This window comes from Podarcis bocagei (assembly GCF_964188305.1).
Source record: "Podarcis bocagei genome assembly, chromosome: 3".
In the NCBI taxonomy this organism is placed as follows: Eukaryota; Metazoa; Chordata; class Lepidosauria; order Squamata; family Lacertidae; genus Podarcis; species Podarcis bocagei.
The window spans coordinates 76,973,317-76,987,534 of record NC_138127.1 but is presented as its reverse complement, the minus strand read 5'-3'; the positions used below and the strand labels follow the sequence as shown (position 1 = coordinate 76,987,534).

Here is a 14,218-nt window from a genome sequence, read left to right as displayed (position 1 = left end):
AAGCATTTAAACAAATGCTGTTATATATAAAGTTTCTCTTCCAAAACCTCTTTCTCAAAGGCTTTAATATCAAACAGTATATTGGGGAAGGACACTTTTTGCAGAATTCAATCTGTTAAATAAGAAGTCCTAGCATGGAAAATGCATTTCCTGATGGCCCCTGCTCACTTTCTTTGGTTGGCTGTTCAAAATGCATGCTGCAAGTTGCTGAAAATATAAATCGCCACCTTCACCACATCCTCCACCAACAAGAAGCTCACTTAATATGTTCTTACCACTTTGACGGAAGCCCCAGATCAGAGGCCAGGGTTATTGCCACCATTTCCCCTCCCCGGACAAGGTGCCATCCCAGTACACTTGGAGCGATGGCGAGGCACGTAGAATATGCACATGTAAATAAGTTGCCATTGTTGTAGACAACTAAGGTGAAGAGCATTCATAGCAAGATTCTACCCTATGATGGGAGTCAAATGGGCGGATGGAAGGAAATCTGCTGGATAGGCCATTCTCAACAGATTCCTCCGAGATCCCTACTCAGCAGTGCTACTTGATTCAAGTTGCCATCCTGTGCACACTTACCCAGGAATAAGTGCTACTGAATGAAATGGAATACATATATTTCCAAACAAACATGCCTATGACTGTGCTAGCCATCATTAATGAACCCTATCCATAATGCGGCCAGAATGAAAATCAGGAGGGACTCTGGTGTTTATATATTGTTCTTTTTCTTTTTTCAAGCTGAAGAGGTGTGAAGAATGACAAATGAAGAATGACAAGTGAAGTGGCTGTGTCATCACTGCAGCCTCTCTACGATGGCAGGGCGGCAGAGGGAGTAGCCACTGTTGAAACTATGGAGCACATCCAAATGTAGTGCAGTGGTTAAACTGCTAGATTTGACCAGCTGATGAGGGATGTAGTTTTCCTGCTCTTTTTTAAAATAAAGTTTTTCTATTGGTTTTATACATTTTAACTTTAACCATTTCAAACATTAAAATAAAAGGTTCTTTCAAACCTTCGGACCTCCTTCCCTCCCTCCATGGGTTCCATATTTAAAATAAAAATTTCTGCATCTTTTACCATAATCCATCTGTTATATATCTATAGTTACCATAATTAATTCCACATTACAAGTGTCGTTACATCCCTGCCAATGATTTTAACTGTTTACAGTGGTCTTTTCAATAAATTAGGAATTTACTCCAATCTTTTGAAAATACTTGATCTTCCTGGTTTCTGATGTTCCCCGTCAGTTTCGCCATCTCTGCATACTCCCATCAGTTTTGTCTGCCATTCTTCTCTTGTTGGCACTTCTCCTTACTTCCATCTCTGGTAGTTATCCTGCTCTTTACTGGGACGGGGCAGGGTGGCTTCAAGCTCAGGGCATTGTGGGTACTCTGGCAAAGCCAATCAGGTGCTCTTTGGGATGTGCCCATGAAGCCTTGGTCTCGCTGCCACCCTGCCCCACACCCTGAAGCCGTTTTCATCCCATTAGGAGTTATTCTCCACCCCCTAGGGGGAATTCTGTGAAACTACAATGGATACAATGGCTGTGGATGGAAAGTTACTAGTGGAAATTGAAAGGATGTTTCAATTGGTGGGAACTCTACAAGAGCAGAGCTTAGCTATGAATAAACAACTTATGACCTTGACTTCTGGAACAGGCAGCTCTGCTGTATGTATTGAGGACCTGAATGAGAAAGAATCCACAGCTGAATGGGAACTGATATCTGAAGAGGTGGAAGAGACTAAACAAGAAAAAGAGAAAGTAAAGCTGGGAAGTAATAACCAAAAGCCGACATCTGTGGAACACAAGCAAGGAGATTTTTGGATTACACCTACCACAAGTCTGCGAAAGATGAAGAAGATGAAGGAGGAGGCCCCGGGAGTTTATGGAACACAGGAACTTAAAACAAAGAAATATGATTGGGGCCTCCATTCTGACTTTGACTTTGAGGATGCAGGATTTGTGGAAACCTTTCAGCAATGGCTTTCAAATGTCCTTGTGGGAAGAGAATATGGTTTGATGGCGAAAGAGCTTTTTCCAGACCTGATGACCGACATAAAGGACTACCAACAAGATCGGCAGAGAGGGACTGAAAGAGACTTGAAAGCCTCGGACGTGAGGAACCCAGGCTAAGAACTGCTATTCTGGATATGTATTGGGAAGGGACAAAAACCGGGGATGGGAGGGAGGGAAGAAGAGAATTTTAAAAACACTCAAGACCTTTAGGTTTAGTTAATATGACTTTTAATTAAGACAAAATGAGAAATCGACGGAAGAGAATTTGAGTCCAACTTAGGAAAAATCTATATTTCTTTATAAAAAAGGTAATAAGATGGTTAAGAGGAGAAACACCAAATTGCTGACACAATCTTGGGAATTGGGATGCACGAGGGGGGGTGGGGGGAAGTCTGGGAATAGGGTTAGGAAACTAGGATTTTTGGAATTTATACATGTTCTTGTCTTGTGTCTTTTTTGTGTGTGTTTTGTCTTTATAAAAGTGGAAAAACCAATAATTTTTTTTTTATTAAAAGGAGTTATTCTCCAACTGCATAGCTTCAAGAGTCAATTTTCTTGTTTTCCTCTTCTCTGCCCTCCCCATTCCCTTGTTGCTTGTGTGTCATGTCTTTAAGATTGTAAGCCTGGGGGCAGGGGTTCTCTCTCCTTTTTATATTGATCTGTAGGCTGCTCTGGGAACCCTTTCATTTAAAGGTGTGTGTGTTTGTGTGCGTCTGCACATGCATGCATACAGTAAGAGGTGGTTGATTTTTTAATACTTCATAACCTGCTGCATTGCATACCAGCTAATCGGTGCAGAATGCAGTTCCGCAGGCTGCCTGTGTAATTTGCACTCAATAATCCATGGCGAGCTTACTTTGAAAGCAAATAAACAGAAAATTCTATAGCATTTCATTAAAATTCCATTAAAGCAGCAATGCATAGACATTCGCGGAGATTCACCTGGTTCCAATATTCAACAACTCAGTCTGTGATTTTGGGGCTTTGGCTGCACATCCCTCTGCTCCCTCTTTTGCTGCAGAAGGAAACAGGTGGGCTGCTATGGGTCACAAAGTGGAGACTGAAAACATGCATGACGATGTGGTACATCCCTCTGTCTCCAACCCTGTTAGATCAAGGCACTCTCGTGCCTTAAACCCTATCCAGTTCCAGGGAATTGCTGGTGGGGCAAGTGCTGTTGCACTCAGGTGCTGCTTGTAGGCTTCCCATACACACCTGAGTGGCCACTGTAAGAACAGGGTGCTAGATGGGCCTTTGGCCTGATCCAACATGCTCTGCTTATGTTCTTACCCCAGCAGAGTGGACATGCCTCTAATAGTGACAACACCAAAGTGCAGAAATTGAGGGTCCTTAAATGGTACCCAGAACTGATTCTAAGGTAAGCTCAAGTGGCAACAGAGCTCAGAATTAGCTTCTGAGCACCACAAGCTGCTCCCTTCTCCTTGTTGTGAGAAGGAAGAGGTGCTCCCAGAAGACACTGAGCAAGGCCTCTCTCCCACCCCACAAGACTTGGGACATTGCAACAGCAGCATCACAGTATAAAGCTAAGATGAAATCCCCAACCCAAATTTAGTGGCTGGGTTTAGGCTCTGTGTGACACGTGTCCCACTTCTCACACTCCATTCTACAGCATAGTTTTGGTGTTCTCTACAGCATGATGGTGGGACGCGGGTGGTGCTGTGGTCCAAATCACAGAGCCTAGGGCTTGCCGATCAGAAGGTTGGCGGTTCAAATCCCCGTGATGAGCGCCCGTTGTTTAGTCCCTGCTCCTGCCAACCTAGCAGTTCGAAAGCACGTAGTGCAAGTAGATAAATAGGTACCGCTCCGGCGGGAAGGTAAATGGTGTTTCCGTGCGCTGCTCTGGTTCGCCAGAAGTGGCTTAGTCATGCTGGCCACATGACCCGGAAGCTGTACGCCAGCTCCCTCGGCCAATAAAACAAGATGAGCGCCCCAACCCCAGAGTCATCTGCAACTGGACCTAATGGTCAGGGGTCCCTTTACAGCATGGCAGCAGTGGAACCGCACTGATCACGCCACCCTAAAATCGCCTCTGATTCAACACCACATTACAGGCAGAGGATGTGCAGGTGGGAAGGGGCTCCTCCTTAGTTTTCCAAGGGTGTGCAAATTCTTTGGAAGTTTTCAGGGAAACTCGCTTTGTTTCTTTGTGCCCAAGTGGTGTAGAAAAATAATAAATCACCACCACTTTCTGCCAAAGAGTTCACACACAGAGAAAAAAACCTTTCCACAAATTCCACTGCTCCCTAAAGTTTCAGAGGCTCAGAACCATATCACCAAGTTCTTATCTGCTTGAGCCATTCCCTGTGACCTAATAATAAATTGGGCTGTCCACGCTGCAATTCAATAGAATGAAGATGTTGTAGGAGGCAGTCGTTGATACAGGGCTTTTGCCCTTTCTCATTTCTGTATTTCTCTGGTGGGCTAGCTAGAAAGTAACATAGTTAGGGGTCGTATATTCCAGTTGAGGTCAGTGGCACTGCTCACATTCATATCGCTTAATATCTGTGGTAAAGCTATTCCAGGTTCTGGCCCCTACATGTGAATTTGGATTTCTTTTCCCATTACAGACCTGAGATTGCATATTGCAGTTTCTCAGTGGCAGGAGCTAATAATTCATTAGAGCCAGGCTGAGCATGGCCGCCTGTGTGCAGAATAAGACAATTGGCAGTGCACTTGATTTATACCTCCAGCTTAGCTAATTAAGCAATAATTCAAGGGGAATCCATCATTGTGACAGCTTTGTTGATCAACCATCCCCAAGCAAAGTCAAAGGTGTTCAGTAGCTTGGGGAGGAAAACCCAGGTCAATAATGAAAGCTGCTAAGATGGGAGTGTAGAACATACCAATGATTGTGTCTGTGTTTTAAAAAAACAATGGATAGAAGCTTAATGCTTTCATAAGCACGTCTTCCTATACGCATAAAAAATGTAAGGCTGTTGTCACACTGCAGTTTGTCTGGCTGCCAATAGGTGGCCCTGCCAACTGCAGTATTGCAACAGAACAACAGGTGAGTGAGCAAGCACTATCTGAAGTCCCCCCTCTTTTAAAGGGGGTTGGAGGTTGGGGTGAACTGGGGGGGAGGGGAATGGGCTGGGGAGGGGAGGTTTGGGTGAGCTATGAGAGGCTAGGTGAGTGGGATAAAGGGAAGAGGGATTGGCCAGGTGTGAGGGAAGATGGTTGGTGAGTAGGCAGGGTTGGTGAACAGGGACGGCAGCCCCTAATGCAGGCTTCCTCAACCTTGGCCCTCCATATGTTTTTGGCCTACAACTCCCATGATCCCTAGCTAGCAGGACTAGTGGTCAGGGATGCTGGGAATTGTAGTCTCAAAACATCTGGAGAGCCGAGGTTGAGGAAGCCTGCCCTGGTGCATCCATATATGTACGGAAACACAACCTGCTTATTACATTTATATACCTTTCCTCCATGGAGCTTAATGTGGCCTGCATGGCTCTCTTCTACTCCATTTTATCCTCAGAGAACCCTGTGAGGCAGGCTAGGCTGAGAGGAGTGACTGGCCCAAGGTCACCCAGTGAGTTTCATGGTGGAGCAGGGATTTGAACCCTGGTCTCCCTGCTCTTCAGTCCAACACTCTAACCACTGCACTACATTGGCTGTCTATAGCAACAGAGCGAGGATATATTTTCATGGGAGCGTCTTGCTGGAATGGGTGTAGAGAAGCAGCCATAACACTGCAGGTTTCATGTGCTGTTTGCCTTTTACATGTGGTTTGAAATCCCGTTCAATGAATGTCTGGAAGGTGAACAGTATTGCACCTAATATCCCAATCCACAACTGCATTCATTTTATACACAGAAGCTGCGCATGTACAAACAGTACACGCATAAGCTCTCTTTACATGGTCAGGGAGGCCAGTTTTTACAAGATCCAAGACTACACAAACAGGGCTGCACAGCTTGTAGGCTTCATGCACAGAATCATTAAGTACACAGAGGTCAGAGGCCAGGACACCAGCAAAATCTTATTTTCCTCTCCCTGTGTTCATGGCTCCACACTGTGCAAAACAGGGTTTTGTGTACTTCCAAACAGTCAGCAGCAATTATCATTGTACTCATTTTGCAAAGCTCTGTGGACCTTTGCGAGAGTTCATGCATCTTATATTTGCATGTGTATTTTATGACCTTGCCAAAGGGGCACCTCACTACTCTCTCTTTGCTACCTCTCTACACACTTTTTTTTAAAAAATAAAAACACACAAATGGGGAAGTGAGGCAAACTTCTCTCTCTCTCTCTCTCTCTCTCTCTCTCTCTCTCTCTCTCTGTCTCTGAGTTACCCAGTGCTTGTGTGGTGTGACAGTGACATCTAGTGAATTTTGTGCCAACCACAGTTGTTGCTTGCTGATTTTCCTGTCAAAAACAGCCTTTGCTATTTTTGGAATGCCAGGATTGGATGGAACAGTGGACTGGCACTGTGGAGCCGCCCGGACTCACCCCACCCTGTCAGCTGCACCTGCCTAAAAACAGTGAAAACTAAAACTATGCTTCCAGTAGTAGATAGGTAGCCGTGTTGGTCTGCCATAGTAAAAAAAAATAAAAAAAAATTCCTTCCAGTAGCACCTTAAAGACCAACTAAGTTAGTTCTTGGTATGAGCTTTCGTGTGCATGCACACTTCTTCAGATACACTGAAACAGAAGTTGCCAGATCCTTCTATATAGTGAGAAGGTGGGGAGGGGTATTACTCAGAAGGGTGGTGGGAATGGGAGATAGGCAGATAGCTGAGAGAGCCTCTTGACGACTCTTAACGACTGTAATAGGTCTTACAGGAAAAGGCAAGGGGTGAGGAGGTGAGAGATGGCTTAGTCATGTATAATGAGATAAGAATCCAATGTCTTTGTTCAGCCCAGGTCTTTTCATGGTTTTAAGTTTGGTAATGAGTTGTAATTCAGCAGCTTCTCTTTCCAGTCTATTTCTGAAATTCCTTTGTAGTAAAACAGCTACTTTGAGATCTTGTATAGAATGTCCTGGGAGATTGAAGTGTTCTCCTACTGGTTTCTCTGTTTTGTGATTCTTGATGTCAGATTTATGTCCATTTATTCTTTGGCGTAAGGTTTGGCCTGTTTGTCCAATATAGAGAGCTGAAGGACACTGTTGGCATTTGATGGCATACACAATGTTAGACGATGAGCAATTAAATAGTCCCGAGATGGTATGTGTGATGTTGTTGGGGCCAGTAATGGTGTTGTCCGGGTGTATGTGGCAGCAAAGTTGGCATCTGGGTTTATTGCAGGCTCTGGTGCCAGTGTCTGTGTTGAGTCTGGTTGTAGTATTATTGTGGGTTAGGAGTTGTTTAAGATTGGGTGGCTGTCTATAGGCAATGAAAGGTCTTCCTCCCAGAGCTTGAGAAAGAGAACTGTCATTGTCCAGGAGAGGTTGTAGATCTGTCATTGTCCAGGAGAGGTTGTAGATCTCTCAGATATGCTGAATGCCATATTAACCCATCAATTCTGGGACCAGGTTTCCCATTAATCTTGCATTTTGCAGGTGTCTCCAAGGCTCTGTTTTCATAGTAGGCCTCATTGTGTTGGTGCTATGTGCCCTTTTACAGTGACATGGTCACATTCTACACAGGCAAAGGATGCCCAGCTACAACCTAGTGAATCATGATGAAGCTTACCTCCGGGAGTGTCGCGCTTCCAGAGATCCTTGCAGTGGCTCCACCATGGACACCAAATTCAAATTGTGGAAGCATTTCCTGGCTTCTCTATTGTTTGGGATTTCAAGACCTGGAAGGGATAAAGTTCCCATAACAGTATTTAAATCAAGGATGTGAAAGCTGTGGTGTTGGTGTCAAACAAAATAAGCAGGGCCATAGGTTTGCCAGCTCTGTCGAAGGGATTACAATAAGAGTTTGGAACAAGAGAGGGGGGGGGAGTGAAGTAACATATAGCCCAAGTAAAGGTATACCCACCCTATGCTTTTTAGTTGTGTTTTGAAGTGAATATTCCCAGCATTCTCTTTGAGGCATCCATCAAACCCACTTTGAACTCTACTCAATTGTTTTACTCACGGTTCACGGTGAGCTTCTTCTTCTTAGTGTAACCCAATGTCCCAGCTGTGAAATGTTGGTGGGAATCTCCTGGCAGCTTAGCAGATAAGATGTCACTAAAGCAGTTTAAACTAATCCACCCAAATACGCTCAGTACAAGCACACATAAGAGACCAAGCCCAGGCCATAGCTTTATGTGGCAGGTGCTGATTAGGTATCACAGAATTGTAGAAGAGTCGGAAAGGACCTTGAGGGTCATCTAGTCCAACCCCCTGCAGTGCAGGAATACACAGCTGTCCCGTACGGGAATCGAACCTGCAACCTTGGCATTATCAGCACCACTCTCTAACAGACTGAGCTATGCAGAGGGAAGAGAGGGAAGCAGGAAAGGTGTTTGCACACACTTTGACAACACTGCTTTTTAATTCATCCTGGCATATGCCTAAAGAAAGCAATGTAAGCACATCCACTTTGCCCAAAGCCAGCCCCATCTGGCACCTCCTACCTCTGAACTGTGGAGGCTGGTCATTGTAAGAACAACAGTTTAAGAATTGAGGCCCGAGTTTGATTCCCTCCCGACATTTCACTCCCTGTCCTCTTTCCCATGTGTGCCACTTGCTCAGGGGCGGCCCAAGACATTCTGGCACCTGAGGCAAATCACAAAATGTTGTGTCTCCACCCATCCACCCCTGGGAAGAAGATCTACACCAGGAAGAAAAGGGGGGGGGAAATAAATATCAACTTCTAGAACAGGGGATGGGAGGAGACGAGCAGTGCCTCCTGTTGTCAGGTTCGGGGAATCAGATCCCTCCCATGGTGGCAGCCCAGAATCAGAGAAAGGATAAAAGTTCTTACCAAACAATTTATTCAATAATTTGCAGAGAATGACGAAGGAATGCAGCCTTTCTAATGATGGCATTGCTCCACGTAAAGTTGCACTGCCCTACGTCTCCCTTATTCAACATCACTCCTGCCTTGGTTAATCTGAGCTTTCTGCCTCTGAGCTCTCTGTTCTAATACCCTCAATGCCCGTCTGGTCTTGGGGGGGGGGGTCAGGAATGCTTTCCATGGACACTGTCAGCTGTCTCTCCTCCTCTTCCTGCTGTTCCCCTTCCAGCATTTTCCAGCTTCTACCTTCTGCAGACCCTTCTGCAAACCACTGTTCTAAATCTATACTGTCCTCCTGTTCTGAGGAAGGTGCAGGAGAAGTGGGGGGGGACCACTTCTCCTGCACCTCTTCAGTCCAATCCCTGACATCTATTCAACCAGATGCTGCTGTGGAGGTAGCGTTTTGGGGACATTGCCAAGGAGGTGGCAGATAGGCCTCCAAGGAGTGTACTGCAGCTGCTGTTGGCCCCATGGCAGTAGGTGATGCAATCTTTGGAGGCCGGATCCCGCCTCTGGAGACGGTTGCCTCACCATGCCTCACCCCCCCCCCCACCGATGGGTGGGGACAGACTTAGCCTTGATTTAATGGACTGTATGTCAGCCCCTCTGGGAGCCTACTTGGATAAAAAGTGGGGTACAAGTACTCTAAATAAACATATTAAATAAATAAATTTGAGTACTACAGAATAAATAATTGGTAAACAAGCAGCTTCAGGTGCCAACTCTCTCGGGCCCTAGATGCCCGAGCACCCACAAAAATCCCCAAGAAGGGGCAGGGTGTTAGGATATAGTTCTGTTCCACCTTAAAAGGGAAAAGGCTGTTGTGTGTCACATGCCTTTTTGTATATAGCTTTTGTATTGTGGCTGTTTTCCTGGACACGGAGGCAAGCAGTCATGTTTTTCCTTTGTTCTGAACTATGTTGAATAAAGCTGTAAATATGTTCTCTCTGTGTCTGCATCTTTCATTGTGGAGACTTGTACACTCTGCTGAAAGGGTGTGCATGGGTCTTGGAACGTCTCTGAGGCTTGTGTCGCTAATTGACTGATGCTGTTCCACGGGAGACCGGTGATCGTCCGGAGACAACTGGAGGCCTGCCTGATGCCTTCATCTCCCTGGCAGTATCCCAACACAGGGCATCTACAAATTTCAGTGCCAGGGCAATACATGATGCATGGCATCCATGGCCCCAGGCACTCACAGTCGTGGAGCCAAGCTGGCACTCCTGCCTCCATGCAAAGTGGAGCAAAATATATTGAGAGCAGCTTGACTCTCCTTGCAATCAGTTTACCAGTGAGGTGTCCAGTCAGATGATGGGGGGCGGGCATACCTGGGGATTCCCTCTCTGTATAAATTGCGGTTCATCGGTCTACCGCCGAAGCTACAGCTTCTGGAGCAATCAGAAACTGGAACATCAGTGTCCTAGCTTTGGTATCCTATATCCAGAATGAGTATCCAAGTATTTCAGCAGCCTGATATATATTTTCAAAATTGTTTTGTTATTCTTATTCTTCGTCAAACTACAGAAAGGGATTTTTTAAAAGGGCATTCTAATAGTGGAGCCAATATGGCCAGGATCAAGCTCTCTCCTAAATCCTGTTGTCAAGATACCAGCTGTAGGGAAAAGGCAAGAAAGGGGTGACGTGATAGAAATTAATAAAATTATGGAACCTGCTTCCACAGGAGGCAGCGATGGCTACCAAACTGGATGGACAGGGCCTAGCCATGATGGCTAGGCTCTGTCTCCACAGTCAGAGGCAGAAATGCTTCTGAAATCCAGTTGCTGGAAACCACAGGAGAGGAGAGAGGCTTCGGCCCAGTGTCCCTGAGGGAGCATCTCCCGCCCACCCCCACCCCCATCGTACAGCCCGGACACTGAGGTCCAGCTCCGAGAGCCTTCTGGTGGTTCCCTCACTGAGAGAAGTGAGGTTATAGGGAACCAGGCAGAGGGCCTTCTTGGTAGTGGCACCCGCCCTGTGGAAGGCCCTCCTATCAGATGTCAAGGAAATAAACAACTACCTGACTTTTAGAAAACATCTGAAGGCAGCCCTGCTTTGGGAAGTTTTTAATGTTTGATGTTTTATCGTGTTTTAATATTCTGTTGGGAGCTGCCCGGAGTGGCTGGGGAGGCCTGGGCAGATGGGTGGGGTATAAGTAATTTATTATTATTATTATTATTATTATTATTATTATTATTATTATTATTATTATTATCATCATCATCATCATCATCATCATCATCATCATCATCATCATCATCAAATCCTGCTTACTGGTTTCCCACAGGCATCCGGTTGGCCACTGTGAGAACAGGATACTGGACCAGATGGGCTTTTCAAAAGCCCTGAAAGAGATTTCCTTTGAGACGCAGCCAGACTCAACACAGTAAACTTTAAAATTCCCTTGTAAAGTAGGTATGTCCTGCAGATGGCAGCCTAGAGCTGGGGAATGATTACCAGGAACCCGTTATATTTTAGGCAAAGGACGAAAGCTAAGGCTCCCTATCCTGACCTGATCTTGCTCAATGCTTCCTTTCCCATTAAGTCATGACTATACCTTTAAAGCATGTTCAAAGCACCTTCTTTGCTTCAAAGAATTCTGGGTATTGAAAGCTGTCAAGGGTTGCTGGGAAATGTAGCTCAGTGGGGGTAAATTCCAGGGCCCAGAATTCTTTGAGGAAAAGAATGTCATGGATACTTTAAATAAAAAAAATTCCTTCCAGTAGCACCTTAAAGACCAACTAAGTTAGTTCTTGGTATGAGCTTTCGTGTGCATGCACACTTCTTCAGATACACTGAAACAGAAGTTGCCAGATCCTTCTATATAGTGAGAAGGTGGGGAGGGGTATTACTCAGAAGGGTGGTGGGAATGGGAGATTGGCAGATAGCTGAGATGAGCCTGTTGACGACTCTTAATGACTGTAATGGGTCTTACAGGAAAAGGCAAGGGGTGAGAAGGTGAGAAATGGCTTAGTCATGTAAATGGCTTAGTCATAGTTATTTTGACTATGGCAGACCAACACGGCTACCTATCTGTAAATGGATACTTTAAGTTGAGGTTCGAGCATTTGAATCATAGAATTGTAGAGCTGGAAGGGACTACGAGGGTCATCAAGTTCAATCCCCTTCAAATTTGCCTCAAAGTGTAGTGTATATGTAGCCTGTATCTGCAAATTCCAGCGCTGGTTGGTGCCCATTAGGAGAGAGCAAATAACAGAAAGCACCAAATGATTCAAGCTTTGCTCTCATATTCCTCCTTGCTGAGTTCTACAAAGGGCAACCCTTAGAATAAGGAGGAAGCATGGGCGTAGGTGGGTGGGCATGGGACAGCTGCCCCCCCAATAATCAATAAAAATCAATAAAAATACTTACTGTATTTTTTGCTCCATAAGACGCACCTTTTCCCCTCCTAAAAAGTAAGGGGAAATGTGTGTGCATCTTATGGAGTGAATGCAGGAGGGAGGAGGGACTGACAGGCTACCCTCCATCCCTCCTTCTGGCTCATTGTAAAGCCAGCAAGAGCTGTTGCTGCTGACAGGATCTGCCCAGCGGGTCTGCGGCTCTTGCTGGCTTGACCGCTAGGTGGGAGGAGGGACTCATGAGTTCTTGGGGTTCACAGAAGACTAGAAGAGTACTCAAACCTTAAAGTCTCTCTTCATTTCTTAAGGACAGTGATGATGGTTCTTAATGCCACTGTTGACTGCTGTTCACTTTACATGGTTGTAATATGATTCTGATATACCGGTTGTTTATTAAATAGTTTAGTATAGTGGTACCTTGGGTTACATATGCTTCAGGTTACATGCACTTCAGGTTACAGACTCCACTGTGCCTTAGAGCAGTGTTTCCCAACCACTGTTCCGCGGCACACTAGTGTGCCGCGAGATGTTGCCTAGTGTGCCGCGGGAAAAATTAAAAAATGTGAAAGATTTTTTTTTAAAAAAAGTCAAATTTTCGATTGGGGCGCCGTCACTAGATGACCCCTGGGGTTCCCTCCCTCCCGCTCTGCGCCTCCCTCCTCCTCCGGGGAGGCCCTTCCTGGCTCTCGGCCAAGGCTTGGCGGCTGCCACTCACTCACTCGCTCGCCCACCCGTCCCTCCATCCCTGCACCTGGCCTCTCCCCCTCCGTCCCCGGGGCGGGGGCTGCCGGGATCCGTAGTCCCCTCGCCCTTGGGCTGCGCGAACTACGTTTCCCAGCGTGGCCTGGCGGGCCGGGCGTTTTGTTTGAAGCGCTCTTCTCCCGGCCATGGAATGAGTGCAGCGGCGGCGGCCGGGCGGGCAGGGGCTCTTCCGCGCAGACCCCGCGCAGCCTGCCTGCGCCCCTGCGGAGATGGGGCGGCAGGATGGAGCCCGGGGATCCCCGCGGAGGCGGAGCGGCGGCGGCGGCGGCTGCCCCCCAGGTAGGGCTGCGTCGGGGGTTTTTTATTTTTGCAATGCTGCATCCGCGCCGGAGGGGACGCATCGGACCGCGGGGAGACCCCTTGGCGGGCGTGCAAGGCAATGCATGCGTGCAGGCGTTGCATGGAGTGCAGTGCAATGCAATGGCAACGCGGCGCCCTGCATGCATGCATGCAACTTCCACCGGCGCTCCGGACTTGGCAGGTGAGGGGGGTCCCCAGTGGGCGGCAGAGAGAGCCGGGAGGGCCAAGGGGAGCCGGGGGGAGCAGCGCTGCTCCCCGAGCCGAGCCCGGGGGGAAACTTCGGCGTTGATGCGCCGGGTGTTGGAAGCGGAGGCTGGCGGGGGCCCCTCACCTGCAAAACCTGGTCGCCTCTCATATATTTCGTGCATTGCATTCATCGCCCGCTTTCTCCTCCAAGGAGCTCCCGGGGGCGCGCGTGGTTCTCCCCGTGTTATCCTCGCAACAACAGCCCTGCGAGGTGGGTCAGGCGAGTGGCACCCAGGGATTGTCCTGGCCAGGTGGGGTGATTTGAACCCTGCTCTCTGCCCGTTCTTCGTCCTCATTTAGCCCCCACATGTGCATGACTGTGCATGACTGAGGTTTTCCCCCCTCGTCTTGGCTATGGTGTGAGTCTGTCCTGTTAATTAATAGGGTTCTGCCTTCGGAGAAGATGAGCCAGCCCTCAAGGAGGTGATTATGTAATTTGCTAGCAATTCATGTTCCTCCCGGCGTGACGCTGCGCGCTGAAGTCACGGGGCTGTAATGGTGGTGTGCCTCGAGATTTTTTTCATGAAACAAGTGTGCCTTTGCCCAAAAAAGGTTGGGAAACACTGCCTTAGAGCACAGTGTTGGGTTTTTGTTTGTTTCTTTCTTTGTTCATTTCA

General features: G+C 47.1%; 1 protein-coding gene and 1 long non-coding RNA gene across 4 annotated transcripts in view; one reads left to right on the top strand and one right to left on the bottom strand.

Annotated features, from left to right (window-relative positions):
• Window positions 1-963, top strand: part of CAPN13 (calpain 13) — a 105,731-nt gene extending 104,768 nt beyond the window's left edge. For both annotated transcript variants that reach the window (XM_081186414.1, XM_081186413.1), the window contains one exon: window positions 742-963. The gene's annotated coding sequence lies outside the window, so the exon portion shown is untranslated. The remainder of the gene's footprint in view (window positions 1-741) is intronic.
• Window positions 964-2,547: 1,584 nt separating this feature from the next.
• On the bottom strand, window positions 2,548-11,537 carry LOC308583502. Of its 2 annotated transcripts, none has more exons than XR_014006262.1 (3): window positions 11,492-11,537; window positions 7,678-7,786; window positions 2,548-3,038 (listed from the first exon to the last, which is right to left on the bottom strand). It is a non-coding gene; the product is annotated as an uncharacterized lncRNA (long non-coding RNA). The 2 variants fall into 2 exon arrangements; XR_014006263.1 differs by lacking the exon at window positions 11,492-11,537 and adding an exon at window positions 10,607-10,705.
• Window positions 11,538-14,218: the final 2,681 nt, after the last annotated feature.